Below are 10,942 nucleotides of genomic sequence, written 5' to 3'. Positions count from 1 at the left end.
AGAGTATGACCTAGAGCCTGCATGTAAAAATAGCCCTGTGTGCGTATCCACCTATATATGTGGGCCTGTGGGTCTGGAATAGCAGTGGGAGAGCCACAGGCCACAGTATAATACCATCATGATTGGTGAATGACCAGAAGATCTATACTTGGTATTTGATCCCATGACTTGGAAATATGACCATATTGCACTGTAATTCTCCCCCACTGGTTGTGAACAATATGGCTACAATTACCAGAAGAAAGCCCTCCGAATACCTAAGGCCTGAAAGAGGGAGCATCCTGGCTAGCTATTGTTCTCTATCATCCTGAAATTCAGACACACACATGCACACACACACTCACTCACACACACACACACACACAAACACACAAACACAACATAAAGCAGACAGTTCAGGACAACCACAGCATGAGACTGGAACCTGTGTATTATGTGGATGAGACAAATACAGACCTTCTCAACCACACATAGGCCTACACATAAACAAACAATCTCTCTCTCTCTCTCTCTCTTCTCTCTCTCTCTCTCTCTCTCTCTCTCTATCTCTTTCTGGGTCAGACACACACACACACACACACAATGAATGGAGGGAAAAAACAACGAAGCTTCCGTTGTGGGTTTGCAGTGGACTGGATGTGAATATGTTCTGCATTTTATGCTGCATAAGAGGAAGGCTACGCACAATACACACAATCATGCTAAGCTCCACTCACTGTCATACAGACATACTGAGATACAGCATGTGTGTGTATGTGGTTCTATGTTTACGTACAGGGACATGCTGAGTGAGTAGAGTAGTCGTGGGAACAGTTTATTTACCATCTTACTGCAGCTTTCAGTGTTTGTGTGTGTGTGTGTGTGTGTATGTGATGGAGGCTAGATAAGAGTGCTTACACTGCATATCACAGTTTAAAACCCAAAGACCATGTCATGAGGAATGTTTGTGTGTGTCTCAGAGAGAGAGTGAGAGAGAGAGTCTGAGAGGGAAGGGTATAATTTCTCTTTGGAATGCTTTTTTACGAGTACGAGAGAAAAAAACAACTTGCGGAGAGTGAAAGAGAAAAACAGAAGGAATTTGAGGGAGTGTGAAAGAATCCCTGGCATGTGCTCTCTCTTTCTCTCGCTCTCTCTCTCTCTTTCTCTTTCTCTCTCTCACACACACACACAAACACAAACACACTTCTGCTTATAGAATCCCTGGCATGTGTTCTCTGGAAACGTTTAATTACACAACCTCTTATCTCTCTCTCTCTCTTTCTCTCTCTCTCTCTCTCTCTCTCTCTCTCTTTCTCTCACATAGTTTCTCTCTCTCTCTCACACACAAACACACTTCTGCTTATAGGTCCAAATCATTTCCTGTATATCCTAAGTTTAGGGACACGGCAGCATCTCTCTCTCTCTCTCTCTCTCTCTCTCTGTGTGTGTTGGAAATATCTGGCAACCAGGAGCTCTGTGTGACATCACACACCCTATCTGGGCAGGCAGGCATTCAGCCGAGCTGCGTGAGGACCCTGAGCCTCTCCAGTGGGCCACAGCCTTTACAGACTCTTCACAGACTTCACAGACTCCTTTAGACTCCTTCCACACGTCTGGAGAAGCCTCACCGTCCTCCCTCACCACACGCACACGTCCTGGGAGGAACCCAACCAAAGCCCATCCGCCTGTTGAAGCAGCCTGGTTCCCAACGTTCCCCCTCTCCAGCCACAGTCCTCCCCACCCAGCCAGGGCCTGAGGGAGCAGGGGCAGGGCCAGGGGCAGGGGCAGGGGCAGGGGCAGGGGCACGTTGGCAGGAGGGGGAGGCAGGGGCAGGGGCAGGAGGGGGAGGCAGGTCTGTGACGAGCCCAGAGACGCTCAGCACCAGTAGCTCTGCCGCCTGTCAGCCCAGGCAGGCAGCTCATCCATATGCATAAGGCAGAGGAGAGGAGAGAAAAACAGGCACACAAACAAGCTCTCGAATCGGAGCTGCCACATCTACGTATCGCACACGGCCGAGATCAAACACCAGCCAGCCTCCTCCAGCTACTACTGAGCTGGGTCACCTTTTGCCCTGGAAGCCACCTCTTCTCACTGGGGCACGGAGGTCACAGCGCATCCTGTGGCTCTGGCCTTCAAACGGCGCCCAGTACGGATGGTCAGCGTGGGCCACAGACCGCTGTGGTTGGGCCGCAGGGGTGACGTGGCATGACAGTGTTTTCATGTGGTGGCTACAGCCGTCACGTCACAGTGAAGCAGCAGCAGCTGTGGTTGGCTAGGTGGCCAGTGATTTACTAGTCCTTCTGCATCCAGGCTTCCCCCCCCCCCCCCCCCCCCCCACTGCAAACATCTAAACTGAAAATCTAATATTTAAATACCACTTACCAAGGTAGCATATCCACTGTGAAATACTACCCAGCACATATTTCTACATAATGTGACACTTCTCAAAGGGGAGCAGTTACATTTCTCTCTGCAATTTGCAGACTGTCTGGGTGCATGCCCTGGTAGGTGTCAGTGTGTGTGTGTGTGTGTGTGTGTGTGTGTGTGTGTGTGTGTGTGTGTGTGTGTGTGTGTGTGTGTGTGTGTGTGTGTGTGTGTGTGTGTGTGTGTGTGTGTGTGTGTGTGTGTGTGTGTGTGTGTGTGTGTGGGTGCATGCCCTGGTAGGTGTCAAATAAGAGATGCAATCTTCCAACACCTTCAACACTTCCACAGACAAGTCAAAAAATAAATAAAAAGCAGTGAAGATCAGCCTATGCATGACAGCCAGCATCTATTTTGTGTACTGTATCTTATTAGCTTATCTTCATCCCTATTTCTCACTTCTCCACCCTGAGTTTGTCTGATCTTACTTCCTGTAAAGTAAACCAATATGGCCATAATGACAAGAGCAGGAAGTAATTGGGCTGAGTATCTATTTGGATTGTCTGATATGGAGATGATGAAAAAGTCCTACTTTTAGCATTCATTCATTTAAACTTGCAAACACCAGACTGAACTAACCTATCCCTTTCAGAGAGCAGACAAGCATCCCTGTCTGACGCACAAGTCCTACTTTTAGCATTCATTCATTTGAACTTGCAAACACCAGACTGAACTAACCTATCCCTTTTTAGAGAGCAGACGAGCATCCCTGTCTGATGCACAAGCAACCACCAGACAGCCCTGACAAGCAGTCAGAAGCCCAACCCCTCCAGCCCCCAAACACACACACACACACACACACACACACACACACACGACTCTCTCTCACACACACACACACACAGGACTCACACACACACACACACACACACACACTCATGCATTCAGTGACACTGTCTGACCATCTGACTGTACAAATTGAAGGTCTGACATACTGTGCATCTGAAATTAGTCTGTGATTTCTATGTCATGCTGGCACACACACACACACACACACACACACACACACACACACACACACACACACACACATACACACACACACCAGTGACATGACAGCTGTGGAAAATGAGAAGCAGCTTCCACAGCCCCGAACAATTGAATTAGGGGGAAAGTGCTGACCAACACAGAGCTCTAATCAATTCAAACATGCACCTATGCATGACCTGTTTGTATATCTCACCACAATTATACCAGCACAACCCACACACACACACACACACACACACACACACACACACACACACACACACACACACACACACACACACACACACACACACACACACACACACAGAAGTGTGTAATCAAGGATCTCCATGACTTGACATGACAAACCCCAGACACAAGATCAGAATCCACTTGAGTATACCGAGGAACAGAAGAATACGCCTTCCACCCAGAGAGAGCAGGGGGAGCAGGGAGAGGAGGGAGAGGAGGGAGAGGAGGGGGAGGAGGGAGAGGAGGGAGAGCAGGGAGAGGAGGGAGAGCAGGGGCAGACAAACACACCCTGACTGGACACGCACTTCATTTTTAGATGCTGGGTGGGTTGCTTCCAAGTCTTCACACGGACAGGGTGACAGAAAAAGGATACACACACACACACATACACACAAACACACACACACACACACGCACACACACACACGCACACAAACACACACACACACACACGCACACACACACACGCACACAAACACACACACACACACACACACGCACACACACACACGCACACAAACACACACACACACACACGCACACAAACACACACACACACAAACACACACACACACACACACACGCACACACACACACGCACACAAACACACACACACACAAACACACACACACACACACACACGCACACACACACACGCACACAAACACACACACACACACACACACACACACACACACAGTGTTTCTGAATGAAAAGGGCCTCAGTCTTCCTTTCCTTATGCAAACAGGCCTCATGGCTCTCTGCCTCCTAGAACAACAATGCAGTCACACACACACACACACCACACACACACACACAAACACACACACATACACACTTTCAACAACAATCCAGCCTGGCTTCCAGTCCAGCACAAAACACACACACACACACACACGCACAGACAATACTGCTATTGTTGTACCAGAACACACCACAGGGTGCTAGACTGCCTCACACACAAACACACACACACACACACACACACATTAAGCACACACAGCTGAGACACATAAAACGGATAAAGACACAAAGACAAACACAAAAACACCAACCAAAGAGAAATGGCACAGGGGAAAAAAGGACACATAGAACTCTCTCTCTGTGTTTGTGAGTTAGTGTGTGTGCATGTGTGTGTGTGTGCAGACAAGTGAGTGCTTCTGTGTTTGTGCGTGGTTACCTTGGGGCATCAAGTGTCATATTTAGAATCTGTGTGTATCTTGTTGGGTCGCGTGGTAACCCTATCTTTTACCTTGTGACTTTTTGAAGGTGTTGTTGCTACCCTATCCACAACCTCCAGACACAAGGGTATATTTACAGCTAAAACTCACACCAACACAAAGGCATCTCCATAAACCCTCAAGCCCACAGCCTCACAGAGGAACACATATTAGGGGGTGAGTTTAAGCAATGGAAAACCTTGTTCCAAACCCAGGTAAATACAAGCCAGATCCACCTCCATCCCCATGGGTTAGAAAAGTGCAATCCTTAGACTAATAAACATCCCTGACTCTGTGTTATCACACGACTACCATCATTCTGAAGGAAAGAATCATAACTCAGGCTTTACCTCCATCCTATCAAACCATCAAGCATGTAGAAACAGCAGGTCTAACAGACATCACCCTTAAGAGGCAACCAACACAGCCCCAGCCCTTAGGGAGGATGTGACGGTGGGGAGCAGTCACAAGCTCTCCCTGGGGTGCCTGGGGCGTCATCAGTCTGATGTTGACTGGGCTACACAGTCAGGCCATCAGGAACCTCACAGAGGAGGAGGAAAAACAAAACCTTCACACAGGATGGATCATACTTCATGGTGAAGTCACAAAGCGTCCACACCGACATAGTTCTTAAGTATGGAAGGACACTAAACAGACAAAGCTCCCTCAGGCCTTGGGACAACCCAAAATCCTTGAGCAGTGCACATCGCCCAGAAAATTAGCACTAGCAATTAGCCTTTCTGTAAGAGATTACTCAGTTACACAGCGATCATTTAAAACGTCAAAGCCTCCTTAGGTGGTATGCTGTCTATTTGTTCTGGTCTTCCCAACCACCTGATGTGAAGCACAACCAGCAGTAATGGAGATACACAACCCTCTCCTCCTCCAACAATCAGTGTTTACCCTACCGTTATATTAGGGGGGCGCCCCGCCCCCCCAACGGCACCCCCCGCCCCTCCTGGAAGGTCAAGTTAATTTTGTTCAATTTTATTTTCTATAAAGCGCCAGATCACAACGGAAGTCATTTAAGATTACCTTTCCTATAGAACAGGTCTATAGCTTGTTATTTTATTAAACAAAATAAATAGCCTTATGTTATTTATCTTATTTTACACGACGGCATGTAATTTCTGTCTCTACATGGTCGCGCGATTACAATTCTCTGCTCTCTGTCTCACGCATGGCGGAGTTCCGCCACTATGCGCACAAACACACACACAGACACGTGCGCGCACACACAGGTGAGCACGTTCCCACCAGCGGACATAATTGGCCTTAAGAATCAGTGCACAGCTACGGACACTTAAGCTTTAAAAAACACATTTCCAGGCGTTCATGAATCCAGCGATCTTTTCCTAGGTAGGGTCGAGAAAGAGGCCTAATGAGAATGGCTACAACAGACGTGGAAACAGAATGTACGCCCATGTCCGCACCGAAAATTCAGAAATAGATCTGGCTTCCATTTTTTTATCATTTTCCGCGAGTTGTGCGTGGCCCTTTTTACATAGAGTCTGGTAATAAATCTATGACATGTAATGGACATTATTTATTTTGCTGTGAATAATGAAGGAAGCAATACATCTGATTATTTCCCAAACCCTCAAGAGCTGTTGCCATGGAGATTTAACGTTACTTTCTGTTTGAAGATAAGGTAGCAGCTAGTGTTGAAGAATGGATGACTTTAAATTGGACGACTTTAAATTAATATATGAAATTGAACATTAACACCTATAGGGATAAAATAAATAAACAAGGATAGCAAAACAGATTGATAAGCATAGAATGAGAACGGCAGAAACACAGGCCGGACGTTAGATGACAGGACAGATCATAGTCTTTTTTCGTCATATGAAGGCTGAGACATTCATAACATTTTATTCAGTCTTACTGATGGTCCTTTTGTAATGCCAACATGTGCACTTCGTTGTGGATAAGTAAAGCCTAATCTGCAAAATTTTTGTAGTCCTGGTAATCTTTTGTTTGGCATATTGGTGAGGTTATTAAGAGGACCATTTCTCAATCGTTTTGTTCTTGATGAATTAATGTTTGTTTATTAATCAGTTATTTTTCAACAAATAATTCAATTATAATTACAAAGAGGACAATTCGCAACTTTATATCCCAACTTTCACTTGTTTTCGGCAATTTCATTGCAAAAAACACCTACAAATAAAAACTTTCATCGGAACTTTTTGGAAAAACTCCTGCGAAATCAGGAAATTTAGGCCGCAAATATCTCAAAACATTTTCTTCCAGAAGGCCAAAAAGGTAAACTGCAGTGACAAAAGCTGCACACTTTGGGGATAATTGTCATAAAAAGACATGTTCCGATGTTTAGTTCAATGTACAGTTAAAATAATTGTTCAGTTGTTATATTGACTGCTGTCATTAAAAGAAACACATGAACACCATGATTCCTTTAAGCGTTTGTGTCGGTGGCCGCGCCGCGCTGTAAACCTAGGGGAAACACTGAACAATATGGCACAACTTCATTCATCTTCTGGGAGAGGACTAGAAACTAACCCCTCAGGCAGATTCTCAGCCCCCTACAGAATGGCTTTCCATTTTATGACTCTGGTTATCTCTAGCAAACCTACATAAATATGAATATTTGTCACATAATTACACACACACCGGCGCACACTCACACACACACAACCGCTGCATACTGTGTGGCATGACTAGGCTACATTCATCTTGGTACTGTGTGTTACTATCCATCCAGACAATGGAGATCTAGCATTTCCAATAATTTGGTAAAACCTCAACCACCGACTTAACTGCAACACACATGTGCACACCAAACAGCTCAGTCTGAATACACTGCAGCACACATGTGCACACCAAACAGCTCAGTCTGAGTACACTGCAGCACACATGTGCACACCAAACAGCTCAGTCTGAGTACACTGCAGCACACATGTGCACACCAAACAGCTCAGTCTGAATACACTGCTGCACACATCCGTACACCAAAGAGCTCAGACTCTATACACTGCTGCATGGAAACACTCACCTCTCTGATGAGCTCCACACAGGATGTTTTGGCCTGATGGGTAAATGCCCTAGGAGAAGAGGACTGGCTCTCAGGATGGCGAAGTGCACAACACACCTCAAATACAGACACACATACTGTATGTGAGTGCACACACACGCTCGTGTACACACACACAACACACCTTCAATACAGACACACACGCTCGTGTACACACACACGCACAACCTCCTCCCCAAAAGTCCAACCTCCAACCCCTCTACACATATACCCATTCACCACACTTTCACCACACACTTCCCTCTGCAGTGTTTTTTTCCCCCAAAGTCAGGCTGACTCATGTTTTCCTCTGTCAGCAGTGTGTGTTAGTGTGTCTGTGTGTGTCTGTGTGAGTGTGTGAGAGAGAGAGAGAGAGAGAGAGAGAGAGAGACTGGCACAAGAACCAGCAGCTCTACCCTCTACCCCTGAATATTAGTGATGACATCACATCACTGGAAGCCAGCTAGATTTAAGTGGTGTGTTTCAAATAGTACTTGTAAAACCCAATTTTCTTTGTGTAGGGTTGCCTAACACTGGTGTGTGTGTGTGTGTGTGTGTGTGTGTGTATCTTGATGCTACAAAACATCCATCTTTTCTGATGAAACTTGCAGCAACTCATTCACTTCAGGCCAGTCTCTAAGATTCTGGGAGCATTTTCATGACATCATAAAGACTTGCTTTAGATAAACCCAGAGCCATGAAGAGAGATGGCTCTGGATACATCCTGAATTGTATACAGACAACACAATTAGCATTCTAGAACCCTCTTCACAGTGCAACCTTTAAGGGTGTGGAGATGCAACAAACAGATCCAGATGCACAGGACAAGTAAACAATTCATGCTTCCTCTACATGCCAAAACGTTAACGAAATGATCCTGGAAATGATGTAACACGTCACACATCACACATAATATCCACTTCAGACTAACATTATGCAACTCTCAATTCATAACTTTTTACTGGCTGACCAGCCTTTCTTAACAGAACGTTTCAAACAATGCCTCCATGTGTCATATTTACTGTATATGTCTTCGTCTTTCGAATGCATTCCACATGTTCTGACGTGACAGCCACGACTGAGATTAACTATGCACAATTTCTCAGCGGGAAGACGATATGCAATAGTCAGAGACGAGAGAATGATTCGCCAAACTTTCCCACTTTGACAGTGAGAACGAGAAGGAAAGCGAGAAATCAGTGGAAAATGTAATAACACGTATCCCCATGTAAACACACACTTAACGAGTTCGAATGGTGCGAAGCTGTTATCTCAGCTGGCTCCAACATCAGAACTAAATCTGGAAACAATAACGTGTGGAACAATGGAGTGTATAGTCCAATAATTGTAAGGCATCTAAAACGAATAGCTGTTTCAGGTTAAAAGCATTCAAATCACGGCGATCGATCTGAGCAGCAATTTGGACTTCTGGTTTGGCAAACTGGTACATGTTATAGAAGGGAAAAGTCATATGCACAGTTGTGGGTCGCTTGGAGGGAGCCAAGACTTCAATCAGACGCCACTGACGCCTTTACAGGACGGCCGACGCGGAGTGAAAATGGATCAGAAATATGTCCGCTCGCCATGGCCCACATCACTGTCGCAGACTTGGCGATGGAGGCGGTCAGGCTGACCAATGCGGTGTCCTCTTGCCGCAAAATATCACAGTAATGACAGATGCACATCAAATGTCATGTCAGGGTACCAATATTGATTAAAGGGTTAATGCAAGTGATGGTAATAGCCTAACAAGAAACGGGCAACGCAGGCTCTATTTCAGAGATTGCCTCCCATCTTTCGCAGTCTGGCTCCCCTGACGGAGGGGTTCATGGAATATCGTGTAAACAGGGGGTATGGAAGGGGAAACTTAGATAAGCAAAAGATCGAAATTGTCACAAATGTTTAACATTGCATTTATCAGATCATAACACCGCTAGCCCAATACATAAAAAAATGTCTGTGGATGGTAACTTCCTTTGTTTCTTCCTCGCCCAATGTCCCCGAATGTTTCGGCCTTGGTCCAACTCGAAATAAATTCTCAAGGAGTTAACACAGACGCACACAACAGGCACGGACCCCTGGTGACGGCAATGCACTGTTTAGGCTAAGCTACCCTGAAACTGCAGCAGTCACAGTGTCTCATCAACAGGACAAACTGGACAGGGACTGAGTCTTGGACTATGTTGTAGGACTACGACTAGGTTGTAGATCTCAGTATATTACCAGAAATGACAAAACAAAATATTTTGTTCCTGATCAACTGCCGTCTAGACCTCCCCCCTATTTCCAACCTTCCCCAACTACGCGACGCAAAGCTAGAGCACAATGCGTCGCCCGTTGCGGAGAGCCAACACGGGTGCTATCCTCGTTATAGTAATACAGTTGACTCCGAAGACAGCAATAAGCTAAAGCCGCTTCCACCTAAAGGCGCACATGATCACAGCATGCAGCTTTTCATTGTTTTAGTAAATAATATTTTCTCACAGTCTTACTCACCTCCTGTGTCAGGGCTCCCTTCACGCTCTCTGCTTTTCTTCTGCCTTTCTTTCCAATTCTCCTCCCTTCCAGATGTCGCTGCTGCCGCTCCGGAACTGAACGCCCCAATCACTGTACGAACCACAGGAAACACTTTTCCCAGCCCCCTGAGATTATGCACAATCTAACCTACAAGTAGTTTATAGTCATGATGTAGTATAATTATAATACCTCTACAACTCCACAGCCTTTCTCTCAACATTATTTGATATTCACCTTGGTACACTAAGCATATAAGCCTACCACACAGAGACAGGCAAATATTTTTGCCTGCAAGTGTGGTATCCTATGTCTTAAGATACTTTGCAAATTGTTTATGTCAAACATTAAAATCTACAGAGCCCCTAAACTCCCATAAAGTGAGATTATCTGGGAACAAGCGCACAAAATAATATAATTTGTGGGATAACTGATTTGGACAAGAAAAGATCCCCCAAGATGATACCATGATGCACACAAGATAAAAAAAAATACCTTACAGGACTTTAGGGGCCTCGAAAAAAAAATCTATTATGACTTCAATGTTTATGA

The 10,942-nt window shown here is 45.5% G+C and overlaps 1 protein-coding gene across 1 annotated transcript in view; it reads right to left on the bottom strand.

The window, feature by feature from the left end:
* apbb2b (amyloid beta (A4) precursor protein-binding, family B, member 2b) overlaps positions 1-10,577 on the bottom strand; it is a 39,682-nt gene extending 29,105 nt beyond the window's left edge. The window contains 1 exon segment of the mRNA XM_031559885.2: positions 10,373-10,577. The gene's annotated coding sequence lies outside the window, so the exon portion shown is untranslated.
* Positions 10,578-10,942: the final 365 nt, after the last annotated feature.

The sequence above is a fragment of the Clupea harengus genome, chromosome 22 (assembly GCF_900700415.2).
Source record: "Clupea harengus chromosome 22, Ch_v2.0.2, whole genome shotgun sequence".
Lineage (NCBI taxonomy): Eukaryota > Metazoa > Chordata > Actinopteri > Clupeiformes > Clupeidae > Clupea > Clupea harengus.
The sequence above is the reverse complement of the archived record's forward strand: the minus strand, read 5'-3'. Positions and strand labels throughout refer to the sequence as shown.